Consider the following 15,488-nt stretch of genomic DNA (forward strand, 5'->3'; position numbering starts at 1 on the left):
TTCTGAGACAAAGAAATAGAGTTCACAAATAGGAGGTGATACAACTTGACATTAAACTTAATTTGGTTTGTTTTCCCATCAGCCCCTGACAGATGTGCAATTGTGGAAGTCTTTAAAGGGGGTGGGGGAGGACGATTGCCTTCTGTCAGAACTGTCTGACATTGACATCCCCAGTGCTGTCATTGTCATTATTGTTATTGTGTTAGAAGCAACGGGTGGGAGGGAGAGGAAACCCGGAGTATGACCCAAATCATTATTGGGAAATAATGGGAACATCTTCAAAGAAAAGTAAAAGGAGAATAAAATAAGGACTCCAAATAAACAATTTTATGTCTTGATGATTAATAAAGGGAAAAATGAGTACCTGAGTGATAGAATCGATAATTTAGAAGACATCTTACCTTAGAAATTGAGTTCCCTGAGGGAGACAAGTTTATATTAGCCTGACCAAGGCTTGAGCCCAGATTCTCTTATTTTGAGGCAACAGAAGCTTTCTGGGGAAGATGGAGAAAGTTGTAGACCAAATTCTGCGATGGCCCCTATGATTTCCTCTGCCTGGTGTTAAGCCTTATATAATCTTTTTTTGGATGTAGGCAGAACATGTGGCTTGCTTCTAACAGAACTGTTTCCATGATTATTAACATTGCATGACAAAAATGACAGGGTTTTGCAGATGTAATTAAGGTCCTACATTGGTTGCCTTGAGGAGATAAGTGGACTTGACCAAATTTGGTAAGCCCTTCAAAAGAGGGCTTAGGCCTTCTTTGAAGTTGCAGACTCCAAGCAACAGAGTCTCTCTCTCTCTCTCTCTCTCTCTCTCTCTCTCTTTCTCTCCATTGCTTACTTTGAAGAAGCAAGCTGCCATGAGTTCTACAGCTGCAAGGAAATTACTTCTGTCAACAACCCAAGGGAGCTTGGCAGTAGACTCTTTCCGTGTTGAGTTCACCGATGACACAAAGCCCAGGTCAACATCATGATTTCAGCTCGGTGAGACGCCGTTGGAGAACTTGCTCCACTGTGCTCGAACTACTGATCCACAGAAACTATGGGATAATACATGGGTGTCTTTTAAAGCCACTGGGTGTGTGGTAATTTGTTACAAAGCAATAGAGCACTAACCCAGACTTCAGCCCAGATTTTCAATTTTATTTTTTAGAAAGTCAAATGGAGCAAGGCTATGTGCATTAGCTTTTCTGGTGGGAGGGGCAGGACAATGAGGATCAAGAATGCAGGTGTCACATACACGTTTCTGCAGCCAGATGCCAATCCAGACTCTTCTTATTTGTGAGTATGTCTCCATAGGATAGGATGTCTAGTGTGGCCTAGTCTCTGATTCCAATATTACCACAAGATTAGGAAGCCAATCTTCCTAATCTTTTCAGTAAAATAACTGAAAAATGTCATCCATCCAAGTCCATACTTCTAAAGCAATGACTAAACTCACATTAGGCATGCATCCATCTATTTTCTTTTGAGACAGAGTCTCGCTCTGTCGCCCAGGCTGGAGTGCAGTGGTGTGATCTTGGCTCACTGCAACCTTGCCTCCCAGGTTCAACTAATTCTCCTGCCTCAGCCTTCCAAGTAACTGGGACTACAGACACATGCTGCCACACCCGGCTAGTTTTTGTGTTTTAGCAGAGATGGGGTTTCACCGTGTTGTCCAGGCTGGTCTTGAATTCCTGAGCTCAGGCAATCCACCCGCCTCAGCCTCCCAAACTGCTGGGATTACAGCAGTAATCTGAGCCACCACGCCCAGCCCATCTTTTTATCCTTGAGGACTCCGTTTCTTGTTGCTCAATGTTAGTTTCATTCAGTGAAAAACAACACTTGTTGAAGATTTACTATATTAAAGGTTTTCTATTGGGGTGGGAGCAGGAGGTAGGGTCTTTATTACTAATTATAAAGCAGAGAATCAAAAGTCAAGCATTTCCTGCAGAAATTTCCAAGTTTGTGTGATACATGGCCACCTACTCTAGTAGCCATTACAGAAGGCAGATTGTCAAGTGTTATAACAGACAGCAAAGGGCTGTGACTCCACCATTTTCTCGATGCGTGACCTTAGCAAAATTACCTACTTGAGCTTCATCTGAAAGGTAGCATTAATGATAAAGATAACAATAACATTAATGACATGGTTTTGAGAATCAAATGAGCAAAAGATACATGACATACATGGCATATGGTAAGCTCTCCATATGTGTTACTATTATAATATTGTTTATGAGAGAATTAAATTAGGGAAGACTTCTTATAGGAAACGATCTTTAAATTAAGCCAAAAACTGCTGCTAGGTGTTTTATGGGAAAGACATGAGAAGTTTCCAAGCAAAAAGACCACCTATGATCAAAGACCCAGAGGTGGAAAGAAGATAATTCGTTGGGTGGACAGTGGCTACCTGCAGTCTCTATCACACCTTCCTTCACTTGCTCTGAAGAAGTCAAATATCTATTTCTTTCAGACCAGAGCTTGACAGGCACTTGCCTAAGATTTTAGAATAGCATAGATTGTGGCCTCCAAATCCACATGCATTTTCTCCTCTTTCATTATAACTGGGATTTGAATCCTGAAACTCAAAGGAATGAGGATATGTGTCTGGATATGTGTCTGAAAGTGGGGAAACTGTTCCACACTTTCAGAGTGGCATAGCCTTAGCTCTGACGGCCTATTTAGACAGCAAACTGAAGAGCGTGTAGGCTCTGGCTTCTCCAGCCCTTGGAGATGGTCACACTGAAGAGGCCCATTAGTGATTAATTTCAGTCAAAAAAATTCTTATGTAGCTCTGCAAGACCAAGTGCGGCAGGGTATGTTTCTTTCCCTGTCTTCGTCTTATTTTCTTTATTTCCTCATTCTTAGAAGAAAGCTAGGAGGTAGAGACTCATAGTAATGCATCCAAATCATATTAAACAATTAAACAAAGGATCAGCATCACCATGAGAAAGCGCTTGTGGATGCTCCATTCTGAGGACAGTGAAAACTTTACATCTCTCCTTAAAAATGGCAGGAGACACTTATGGGTGGCTTTTTTTTTTTTTTTTTGAGGAAGAAAGAGAGAAAGAAAGAAAAAGAATAAAAAAAAAAGAAAAAGAAAAAAAAAAGAATAAAGGAAAGGAAGAAAGAGGAAGAGGAAGAGGGAGAGAGAACAGGGGTGTTGCTTTATTGCCCGGGCTAGAATGCAGTCTAAAAATGGGTATACCTGTAACTGTGTTTAATAATAGAGATATAAAAAAAAAATGAGGGAAGAAAATAATTAACAAGCCCCCAACCAATATTTCATTTAAACCTGTAAATACATGTGATGTAGTACTGATAAGAGTATATATTTTATGTATTTAAAGTGGAGAGTTCTATGAATGTTAATTAAGTCTACTTGTTCTGGATCTGAGTTCAAGTCCTGAATATCGATGTTAACTTTCTGTCTCACTGATCTGTAAGTCTCCCGCTATTATTGTGTGGGAGTCCAAGTCTCTTTATAAGTCTTATATATCTGGGTATTTCTGTATTGGGTGCATATATATTTAGGATCTTTAGCGCTTCTTGTTACATTGATCCTTTTATCTTTATGTAATATCCTTCTTTGCTTCTTTTGATCTTTGTTGCTTTGAAATCTATTTTATCAGCAAAAATTACAACTCCTGCTTTCTATTTATTTATTTTTGCTCTCCATTTGGTTGGTAAATTTTTCTCCATCCCTTTGTTTTGAGTCTTTGTGTATCCTTGCATGTGAGATGGATCTGGATGTACCATACCAATGGGTCTTGGCTTTTTTTTGCCTGTCTGTGTCTTTGAATTGGGGGATTTAGTCGATTTAAATTTAGAATTAATAACAATATATGTGAGTTTGATGCTGTCATTTAATGTTAGCTGGCTGTTTTGCCCATTAGTTGATGCAATTTCTTAATTATGTTGATGTTCTTTATTTTTTGGCATTTTTTAGAAAGGCTGATACTGGTTGTTCCTTTCTATTTGTAGTGGTTCTTTCAGAAGCCCTTGTAAAGCAGGCCTGGTGGTGATGAAATCTCTGAGTGCTTGCTTGTTCACAAAAGATTTTATTTTTCCTTCGCTTATGAAGCTTAGTTGGTGGCATATCTAGTGGACCCAAGAACCCAGGCTGAGGACAAAGAGCTAGAGGGTAGGAATGAAATTGAGAAAGAGAAGGGATATAAGAGTTCTCGGATACTCATATAAGGTAGATCGTGTGTGGGATGAAGGGCAAATTGATGGCATAGTGGAGCAATGATTTTTCCCACCTCCTGAAGCCTGGGATTATTTATCTACGTCCCAGTGTGGACTCTACCAGGTGTTCCATCAGCATCGTCAACAAAACTCTGGGGTTAATTTGGGGAGTGGGTGCTGAAATTCTATGAGACTGCTGCTATGGCACAGTGTTCAACCTTTTCGTAGGCACAAAAACATTCTTGAGTGAAAGGGAGAAATGGCAGCTTCTTATTTCCAGGAACCAGTTCTGCCCTAAGAGTCAGTGCTGGTAAACCAGTTCACAACCAAATCTAAGGCACTGGGGTCAGCTTGGTGCTCCCTGTGGCTGATACTATTGTTGGTTTCATTTGTTGAACATCACCCGGTATTTATTTCAAAAATTATATTTAAAAGATTTGTTATTTGTAAACAGGACCCCCAGAACTCAGAGTATTGAGGTTTGATATCCATCACTAAGGCACAGTGGGTCTGTTCCAGTTAAACCCCCAATACTTAGGTTGCTTGTTTTTCTACAGGGTTGGGTTTCAGTCTCTTCTCTCCGAACACTTGTTACAATTTATAACGTGTTTATTTATTGCCAGTCTTCTCCAGGCTGTGAGTTTCTTGGGGGCTGATCTTGTGTGTCTGGCCTGTTGCTTTATGCGAATGGTCCAGTACTTGTTGAATGAATAAATGAATTTCGAAGGTACTTCTGTTTGTGCGCCTCCAGCATTTGTAAGGTTGATGGTTTGTGTTCAGGAACAACGTCTCACTGTGTGTTTGTGTTGATGCTTCTCGTCCCACTGGGCATGGCTGCCTTTTTCTTTCTCCCCACCGCCTGATTCTCCATCCTCTCATAGAGGGTTTTACTGTTCTTCTCTATAGCTTGCTACGTGGGTAGACATGTTGTTGGAGAGTTACAGGTTGGTAATGTTCACACCTGTTCTACCTCTTTAGTAGGATGTACAGAGTGACTTGTTTGTTTAGCAAAGAGGGAGAGAAGGGTTTCGAGCTGCTAAAGTGGGGCAGGAGTAGAGGGGATGGTCACTTTTGGTTCTTCAATAAGTCTTAAGTGCTGCAAAGTTCATCAGCTGTAGTTCCATGGCCTTAGTGTTGCTCAAATTGGACAATTTATGTAGCATTTGCCAGCAAAAGAAACACCACCCTGGTCTCTCCTGGATGACTTGTAAATTCCCTTTGTGGAATTCAGTTGTGACTCAGTGAATGTGCCCAAGACTTAACTAATATTTTTCCTGGCCCTATATATACGAGCATACATTAGCCATCTGTTGTTTGAAACCTAAAGTATCTCTCCTATATGACACCTGAGATACGCTGGGTCTTCTCACAAGTCTGAATAAAAGTAGAATGGCACCTAGGTGGTCCCAGTAACCAGACCAATGGGGGAGCAGGGATCTTAGGCCCAGGTCTTCCTACTGCAAAGCTTTTTTTTTTTTTAATGAATGGATACATTATGGTGCCTGCTTGGAGGTTGTACTTGTAGTTATGGCTATGTAAATATTTGTGTATCAATTGTGCCTGTAGGGGGCGGGGGGCGGGCACTGTCCCAGTGATGTGTTGGTGGCCTGACCGTGTTTTCTTCTCTGTGATGTGATGCCACTTGTCATTTACAATTAAAGCTATCACTTCACAACTGACAAAGTCATTCTGACCAGCAAGAGATGATTGGAAGGAGTGATCTTCCCTACAGAACACCAAGCTGGCACTGAGCTGTTTGCCATCACTGTTTTCATTGTCTTCCTGTGGTTATGTTCATTATTAATAATGATGATCATGATCATTAAGCCTAGGAAGAAAATAATGATAAAATGGCTCTAATTACGCATTATAAATGCAACATGTTCTTATCATTATGTTGTATAGTATAAATGATAATCATTATAATCACGATAACAATATGAACTTCTGCTTGAGTTTATCTTCTATATGATCAAAGCATTCGAAGACATGATGTTGTTAGCCTTCATGACATTCTGTCAGAAGGAGAGCAAGTTTCAAATGACAGCCCTGTGTGCTGGAGTAAATATGGGCTGGAGGGGGTGTTGTAAATAACTCCGGAAACCCAAAACAAAATGCGGCAAAATGAGCAGTGAGTAGACACACAGCAGGAAGATGTGTCTGACATAGCATAAAGTTTGAAATGAAAAGTGTTTCTGAAAGTTCAGTTCTCTTATTTTCACTGTGCATTTTGTCTCTGTCATTTCCCAGTTGTGTGACCTTGAGAAATTTACTTTGCCTCTCTGAGCACGGTGATTAATATTGCTTTATTTTCCTGTTGGAATTAGACGCGGTACCTATGTTCTGTTCCTCCCCCCACTTTCAGTTTAATGAAATGACTCAGTGCAGCCTGAAATAGGGTCCCAGCCTGGGAACTTTTGGGAGGAACTAAGTGAGTATTCACCCCAGCACCTGTCACAGAGCTTGGCACATGGTTGGTTTGTGCTTGATGAATGTCAACTGAATGACTGCAGATATAAAAACGTTGCTTTATTTAACTTATAGCCAGGGGGAATTTTAAGGAGATTAATTAATTTCTGGTACATAAATAAGCTGCTGAGATTCCTGAAGTCAGAGCTGATCTGCCCTTTACCCCAATCAACCGCCACCTCTGGGCTCTGACTCCTCTACTTCTCTCTGGGCAAGGACCAGGGAGCCCAACCCCACTGGGCAAGGACCCAGGGAGGCAGCCTGTGAGAGCAAAGGACGCCTCTGGGCTGTAGACACACCAGTGAAGTTGGTCCATTAATGCCTTCCCCACAACTGAGAGCCTGATGGGCTGTGCCTCTGCCCATGTCCCCTCCACTGTGACTGCAGCTCTTCCTTTAGGGACTTTCTGTTTCCTTCAAGGCCATCTTTGAACCTACGCTCACTCCCTAACTTGACTCGTCCCAGGGACAAATGTCATACAGTGTGACTTGGACCTGAGCTTTTAGGATCTCCTGTTTGAGGAATCCTGAAATTGGCTGAAAATGGGACGGTCTCTTCAGTATTCCAACATCCCCCTGTTCTGAATGTTTCACACTCTAATTTGCATCTAGGAGGCATTTGCTGACAAAAAGGAAGCTCAGTTTTGTCTCAATTATTAGAAAGTCCTCATTAATTAATGAATTCTTAGCTGTCTTTTAAAATACTAATCCTGAAGTCTCAGCACACTGCTATCTGGCTATTAGTGCCCTGCCTCAGTGACTCTTATCAAGGCGACTAGCCACTTCCTAGTATTGTCACATCCAAGGGACACTTCCAGACATGGCTATAAGTCCTATGCAGTTGTCCATGCTCTTGCTTTCCCTTTCAGCAGTGATCTCAGAGGCCACATATTTGAGGTAGAAGCAGCTGGGTCCTCTTGGAGGGGAGGCACCAAGGAGAGCTGACTACCACATAAGGTTTTACCTTGAGCGAGAAATAAATCTCCATTATGTTAGGCTACTGAGATTTGGGCTTGCTTGTTATAGCAGCTAGTGTGTTACCCTGACTATTATGGATACTAGTAGAAATTCCTGAAAGGTGGGATGTTAATGAAATGGCAATTCAAGGGAGGGAAACATGACACACATGGTGGGTCCATACTACTTGGCTCCTCCGTTATTCCCTTTGATAGTAACCCCAAACATCTGCCTAGAGGTTCACAGCTTGCGTTGACATCGTGTACAACCCCCACAGATGAAGATGGAGGAGAATGATGTCTCAGGAGGACCTGAGTCAGGCACAGCACACTCTCACCATTTTTTCTGCTTGCCTCTATCTCACCTATGCGCTCACACTTCAGCCTGTCTGTAAAGTATGCGACCATCAGTCATGTTCCTGACTTTGCCTATGGGACTGGGCAGAGGTATGGCGGCTGGGACCTGCAGAGTGGTTGTGTGAGATGACTGTAATTCCAGGCTAACGAACGCTCTGCAGGCGCCTTTGCTGGTTGCCAGCTCTCAGCTTTGTGTTCTGGAAACATCTTGAACAAAATGTCACGGAGAGCATCTCGGCAGTGTCCTGCTGACTGAAGACCTGGGACTGTCGAGGCTGCCATCTGCCTGCAGCCTCTCGGAAGTAATTATATCAGAGTCTCTCAAGGCCTGGAACAAGGGGGATGTCAAATGTACTTTCCTATCTCTAGGAAGGTAATTTTCATTTTCTCAGCGCATTTGGAGCTGCATATCCTTGTGGTCTCCAGGTGTGAGAGAGGTGCAGGGAGAGAAGGGAAGGTATCTGTGGAGAGACAAGAAAGGGGACACAGTGGGAGGGGAGGGCCAGGGTGGGATGGGAGGTGGGGGGAGAACGAGGGAGGGGTTCACTGCTACTGAACCCAGAGAGGGACAGATATGCTATTTTTGGCAACTTTTAATTAAATGACAGGCTGGAAAAATTCCATTCTTATTACTGCTCAGCTTTCTGACTGTAGTGGCTTAATGTCTTCTGTATTAGCGTAATAGTCTGAAAGCATTTTCCTTCTTGTTCTATTGCTAATTTGCATTAGGAAAGGAAATGTGTCTGATAGGTCTTTGAGAGAAAATATTTCCAAAATTTGCTGAAGACAGAGTTTTTACACTTTCTCCCTCTGCCTCTCCTCCTATTGTTTCTTGTTTGGGTGGGAGGAAAGGTGGGTGTCGTTCTGAAATGAAGGATGATTGAGATTCTCATCTGGCAAGAGAAACACAAAGCAAGTCCTCACAAGACACATTTTTTAAAAATGTGGGATTACTTTAAGTAATCTTTCCTAGGATCTGGGTTTTATGGGCTCCTCTGATTTGGGGCAGCATTCAGGGGTCCTCAGGGAGAAGGAGGGGGTAACAACATCCTTTTCTTACTTATGATTTTATCTTAAAAGTCTAGGGACCTCACCATGCAGTTACTAGAGGGCCGGGCAACTGTCTAGGTACCCTTGGGTCAGGTAACAAAAGGCTTGTAGACAGTGAAAAATGTGCTTTGAAACTTTATTTTCATTGTTTTCATAGCAAGTCTACAAATTAGATTTTATTTAAAAAAATCATTCTACATTTGAAGAAAGTGGATTGTATGAAGGACAAGCGGTTTTTCTGAAGTTATCTGTAAGTAGGCTGATGAACTGAAGACAATGCTGGGCGAAGTGGGATAATTTGGTCACTCTACTAGTAAGTTCAGCTCTGGATCTTCAAATCCAAGGACAGGGTTCTTTCTTGTTTTTCACAGCTTCCCTGGTATATGCACTGTTTTAGTTGCTGTATTAATTGACTTTGTTTAGACTTCTATTATTTTGCACATAGACACTAGCTGCCCTACCAGTGAAGTCATATGGTTGATTTAGAGATACGCAGGAGAATGAAGAAAGAAAATACTAACAATATTGGCTTGTGCCTTTTGAAAAATTGCCTTTGAGAAGTTGCTCAGTTTATTGTTCAAAACATGTTTGGAGATCCCAAATCTTGAGATTCATCACTAGACCCAGTTTCTAGGGCCATTTAGGAGACCAAGTCTCATTATTTTGCAGTTATATTTTGTGACAAAATTACCTTTTAGTAATTTGCCCTTGTTTCACCTCTCTTGCTCTTCTAGTTTGGGCCAGAAAAGAATTTCTTGCTTCTCTTTTTCTGTTCTATTAATATTATCATTTCTGTACACAAACTTGTTTTAGCGATTATATCTATAACAATAGAAAACTTGGTTGATTGTAAGTGTAGATGGTGCTTAATGACCACCACCATGGTTTAATAAGTAAAAGAAGTAACCCATTGAATACTGAGGACACTGCATACTAGTATCATGTAGCATTTGACAGAACATTATTCAAATATAATGTAAAATTGACAAGAATTCAGAATTTGGTTAATAACAAGTAAGCATTGTTACAGTGTCATAAATGACACTTCAAGAAGGTTTTAGAAAAGACATTTCGCAGGATGAGGGGAGTAGAATCATAATCACAGAACATACATCCTGGCAATAGACTAGACATTGGTTATTTAATATTAAAAAAGCCAGTGTCTCATTAAATTAGTAGATACATTACAAAGGCCTATAAAAGAAAGCTCAGAAAATAAGGAGCGTCAAATACTTTTGCCCCTCAAGAACCTTTTATCTTTTATCACTATTTAGATTCACTTTTTTTTCTTTTTTTGAGACAGAGTTTCACTCTGTTGCCAGGTTGGAGTGTAGTGACGTGATCTCGGTTGACTGTAACCTCTGCCTCCTGTGTTCAAGAGATTCTCCTGCCTCAGCCTCCCGAGTAGCTGGGAATGCAGGCATGTGCCACCATACTCAGCTAATTTTTGTATTTTTAGTAGAGACGGGCTTTCACCATGTTGGCCAGGATGTAGACTTACAGTTTTATGAAGCACGTAAGGCAAATATGATTAAACAAATTGCAAAATTTTAAGGTTAGAAAATGGTCAAGTATTAGCAATTTCATATGTTTCAACCTAACGTGACTATTTTTATCTTGCTGAGGGAGAAATGGGATTCATAACTGATACAGAGTTATTGGAGATTGGATTTATTGGAGAAATCAGGAAAGAAGGCTGCAAGCCCTTCTAATCCCCAATACTGTTTTTTCTTTTTGAAGCTACAGTTCCAGTGACTATCATGGAGCAGAACCTTGATAAATGTGTGTGGTAGTTTAGAAAAAAATGGACACAAGTTTGTTGACACTGTCCCATCAAGAGGTGGAGTTTACGTTCTCACTCTTTGACTCTAGGCAGACTTGTAACTACTTTGACAAATGGAGTATGATGGGAGTGACACTGTGTGAGTGCTGAGTCTAAGTCATGAAAGACCATGAAGCGTTTTCCCGGTTCTCCTGGAATGTTCAGGCTTGTGACACTTGTGAATTCCAGCGGCCATGCTGTGAGAAGTTAAAGCCACATGGAGAGACCACATGTGAGTGCTTCAATTGTCAGCTCTGGTGGAGCTCAGTCTTTGGGTCATCTCAGCCCAGGTGCCAGACATGGAACTGAAGAGGCCTCCAGATGTGTCAGCCCCCAGCTGTTTGAATCTTCCCAGCTGAGATTTCAGACACTGTGGAACAGAGAAAAGCCATTCCTGCTATGTTCTGCTTTAAGTCTGACCCACAGCAACTGTGAGCTAATAAAATGATTGTTGTGTTAGTCCACTAAGCTTGTGGTGCGTCCGTCATTCGCTGCCACAGATAAGTGGAACAATGTGGACAGGATGTATACTTCTTGTCTAGGAGGCTGAGCATCATTCTAAGTTACAAAACCTTTGTAGGTCCCTGAAAGTCATTTGAGTTCCAGCCTGCTGCTCTCCCTACCCACTGAAGCTCATGCTATTACCTGTGCAGGACCACTAACCCTGGGTATCAAGGTGACACTGGCCCGAATTGTGTGATGATCTGAGAGACCTGAGGAAGGTTTCTACCTAGTGTGGGAATCTCCTCCCACAGACACTCAGGTTTGTCAAAAACACCTCTTGAAGAATGTGCTCTCAATTCTGGATGCTGCTGGAATACTGAAGAATTCTTCTCATGTGCATCTATTTTCATTTAAAAATCACTTTAAAAATATTATTTATGTGTTTATTAATTATTTAAAAATTTTTGAGAGAAGGTCTCATTCTTTCACTCAGGTGGGAGTGCAATGGCATGATTATGGCTCACTGCAGCCTCAACCTCCTGGGCTCCATCAGTCCTCCCACCTCAGCCTCCTGGGTAGCTGGAATGACAGGTATATGCCACCATGCCTGACTAAATTATTTGTATTTTTTGTAGAGATGGAGTTTTGCCATGTTGGTCAGGCTGGAAAAATATCTTTTAAAGGACTAATGCATATTCATTATATCATGAACTCAAAATACAGACATACTCAAAGAAGAATGCAAAAAACATCTATAATGCCATCCAATGACAAGTGCTGTTAACATCTTTCAAACTTCCTTTATTGAGTGTAAGTCATATAACTCATTTGTATATGATATAATGTGATGCATAATTTTTATAATAAAATTCATAAATATATAACATAATGGGATTATACTACCTATATTATTCTATAACTTCTTTAATGAAAATATTGTTGAAATTGTTTCATGCCTCTATATGAAGCCCTAATTAACTTGTACTGATTGCATAAGATTCATTGTCTGATTGTCTGTAGTTTATTGCTTCCCTTGTTGATGGATATTTATAGTTTTCTTACTTCTGTTGTAAAAATCATGCAGCATCACTATCCAATGGTAGTACCTCAGTGGTTCAGGCTGGCTGTTGGTTGCTGCAACTCCTTGTCTTTTGCACATCTCAGCCACATTTTCAATAGGAAATGTTTTCCCTTCTCTCACGCTCTTTCAGCACACACACATGCACACATGCATGCATGTGTGCACACACATGCACACATAAAGGAATTCAGTGGGAGAACACACACAAACACACAGGGAAATCCCACAGAAGTTGACCATGGGATTTTGAGATTAGAGACTCTCAAAAGGGAGCAGGCTGTTGCCCTCTCAGATTTTCTACAGGGTTGCAACGTCTGCTCCTCTGATGAAAGAAATATTTCAGAATGCTGTGAAAAGTAGGTTAGGCCAAACTTGAAAAGTTTTTCTTTCCCTCACTGTTGAATTCGTAAATATGCCCCCTATGCTTTTTTGTAAATGCAAAATGTCAGCATAAATGTGGAATAAAAATGGGCTGGTTAGCCTCTTGCTTTAGATTCTGTAAAATGGAGGAAATAAAATAGAAACTTAAAATGGTATGTTCAGGGATAAAACTTTTCCTTTTTTTTTTTTTTTTGTGCCTTCAAGCAAAAGGTAAAAAATAACTGCCTTGCTTTTTGTTAACTGGTTTTTAAAAAATCAAGTTGCTTTTTGTTAACAATTGTTCGAATCAGTAGCTTATAGGCTTTTTTCTGGCATTCTTTGCTGGAGTATTCTGCGAACCTTTCACAGGACAGTATCAATGTTGCTCAGAAGGACTTGGAATTTGGGATTTCTCTATGACGAGAGAAAAGAAAGCTGAAAAGGGTTCTCTCCTTTGCTATAGTTTGGAGTTCATCTGTTACCTTTCCAGCTCCCCAGGACTGGAATTAATGCTCGAGGCATTAACTTAGAACTGGGTGAGTGGCTCCTTTTTGATGAGAGGGTAAGTGTGGAGGAAGTTAGAGGTTGGGGAGTTAAGCTTAGCTTTGCTGTCAATCTAGTTAGTGAGAACCTCAGTTCCATCATTTACTTGCTGTGATACCTGGAGTGTTGTTGAACCTTAGTTTCCTGTTTTGTATGATGCCGGTGGCACAGGGTCAGCTTTGTGAGGAATGTAGGTGGTAAATGTAAAGTGAGTAGCACATAATAAACACTCACAAATGTTAGTTTGCGTTGCTAAGACCAACATTTTCTTTTCTTTTTTTTTTTTTTTTGAGACAGAGTCTTGTTCTGTCACCCAGGCTAGAGTGCAGTGGCCAGATCTCAGCTCACTGCAACCTCCGCCTCCCGGGTTCAAGCGATTCTCCTGCCTCAGCATTCCAAGTAACTGGGATTACAGGTGGCTGTCACTGTGCCCGGCTAATTGTTGTATTTTTAGTAGAGATGGGGTTTCACCATCTTGGCCAGCCTGGTCTCGAACTCCTGACCTCGTGATCCACCTGCCTCGGCCTCCCAAAGTGCTGGGATTACAGGTGTGAGCCACTGTGCCCGGCCAAGACCACCATTTTGAATGTCACATGTAATGAGCCAGGGAAAATGGTGTTCACTGGAACTCTCCTGAGACAGCGAAAGGTGTCTTTGAAGGAAAGGATTTTTATGAGTTTAGAATGGTACTATACTCTCCCTTTTCCTTTGCCCCAAGGAATTAGGGTATATTCTAAATCGATTTTGTTTGGGTGATGCAAGAGATTCTGTTGGTTGTTCAGAGATGTTGACAGATCAACCAGGAGATTGAGGGAGGATGTGAGCTGTCTGAGGTAACCCCTCTGCATGTGTCACCCCTGGTCTTCAGGAAGCCTCTCCAATTCATGAAATGTGCTTTTTTAGTGGTGTCTTTCTTTTGGAAACTGGTGAGGGGACTGAGGGTATTGTGGAATTAAAGATAACAAGGACCAAGCATAGTGGCTCACACCTGTAATCTGAGCACTTTGTGAGGCAAAATGGGAGGATTGTTTGAGGCCTGGATTTCAAGACCAGCCTGGGAAACATAGCAAGACTATGTTTCTTAAAAAAAAAAATTAGCTGAATGTAGATGTATGCATCTGTGGGTCTGTGGTCCTAGCTACTCAGGAAGCTGAGGCAGGAGGATTGCTTGAGCCCAGGAATTCAAGTTTATGATGAGCTGTGATCATACCACTGCATCCCAGCCTGGGCAACAGAGTGAGACCCTGCCTCTCAATAAAAACAAATAAAGAAGACAGAGATTCAGTGGCAAAATAAGCAGGAGGAAATGAACCTTTTAGCTTTGAGATGTAGAAAGACTGTTAACAGCAGCGGAATTGGGAGTCAGGAGAAGTTTAACTGAATCTCTGAGTGGCAAGAGTCAGCAGAGATTTAACTGAATATGGGTTAGATTTTCTCTTTTAAGGTTGTGCATACTTGTGATTAATGTTTCTGTTTACATCTTTTTTGGTTACAGGTGCAAAAGTGGCTTAGCCAAATCACTCAAAATCTTGGAGTCTGACTCTTTTGGCTCCCAGATAGATTAAATAATCCTTTGGCCTGCCAGTATTTTTATTACCTGTAAAATGTTTACTGGCTTTCCCCACAAATCCTGATGCCTTACTCAGAAGTAACATAGTTGGTAGCAAGGATGGGACAGGGTTTGATGAAATCTACAGTTAATGCAAGAAATATTCTTGTTTGCCCAGAATGTAATTTCTTTCCATTCTGACCCACGTTTCCTCTGGAGCTTGTGATTAGCTACATGTCTGCATTATTATGCACTTGACACTATACAGTCTTTGCTGTTCAAAGAGGCAGGCTGTAAGTCAAAAGCTAGAATTGGAATCCAAAGCTTGGGCATAGACTATTCAGGATCATAGCTGGAGAACAGATTTCAGGTGGAGCCAACCAGTAAGGGAAATAGTGTGATAAATATACACAGGTGGCCAAATTCTTTGTTTCCGCTTCAGCTTAACTACATGCAGCCGGTATTGCTTGATGATGGGAGTATGTTCAGAGAAATGCATCGTCAGGCAATTTTATCATTGTCTGTCTGAACATCACAGAGTATACTTACACAAACCTAGATGGTGTGACCTACTACACACCCAGGCTATATAGTAGAGCCTATTATTGCTCCTATACAAACCTGTAAAGCACGTTACTGTCCTGAATACTGTTGGCAAGCAATTAAAACACAGTGGTAAGTATTT

General features: G+C 41.2%; 1 long non-coding RNA gene across 1 annotated transcript; it reads left to right on the top strand.

Moving 5' to 3' along the window:
* Window positions 1-6,124: 6,124 nt before the first annotated feature.
* LOC116543721 lies at window positions 6,125-11,290 on the top strand. Its single transcript, XR_004265678.1, has 2 exons — window positions 6,125-8,256; window positions 10,745-11,290. It is a non-coding gene; the product is annotated as an uncharacterized LOC116543721 (long non-coding RNA).
* Window positions 11,291-15,488: the final 4,198 nt, after the last annotated feature.

Source organism: Sapajus apella, unplaced genomic scaffold (assembly GCF_009761245.1).
Source record: "Sapajus apella isolate SASKATOON/1434 unplaced genomic scaffold, GSC_monkey_1.0 scaffold4, whole genome shotgun sequence".
Classification (NCBI taxonomy): domain Eukaryota; kingdom Metazoa; phylum Chordata; class Mammalia; order Primates; family Cebidae; genus Sapajus; species Sapajus apella.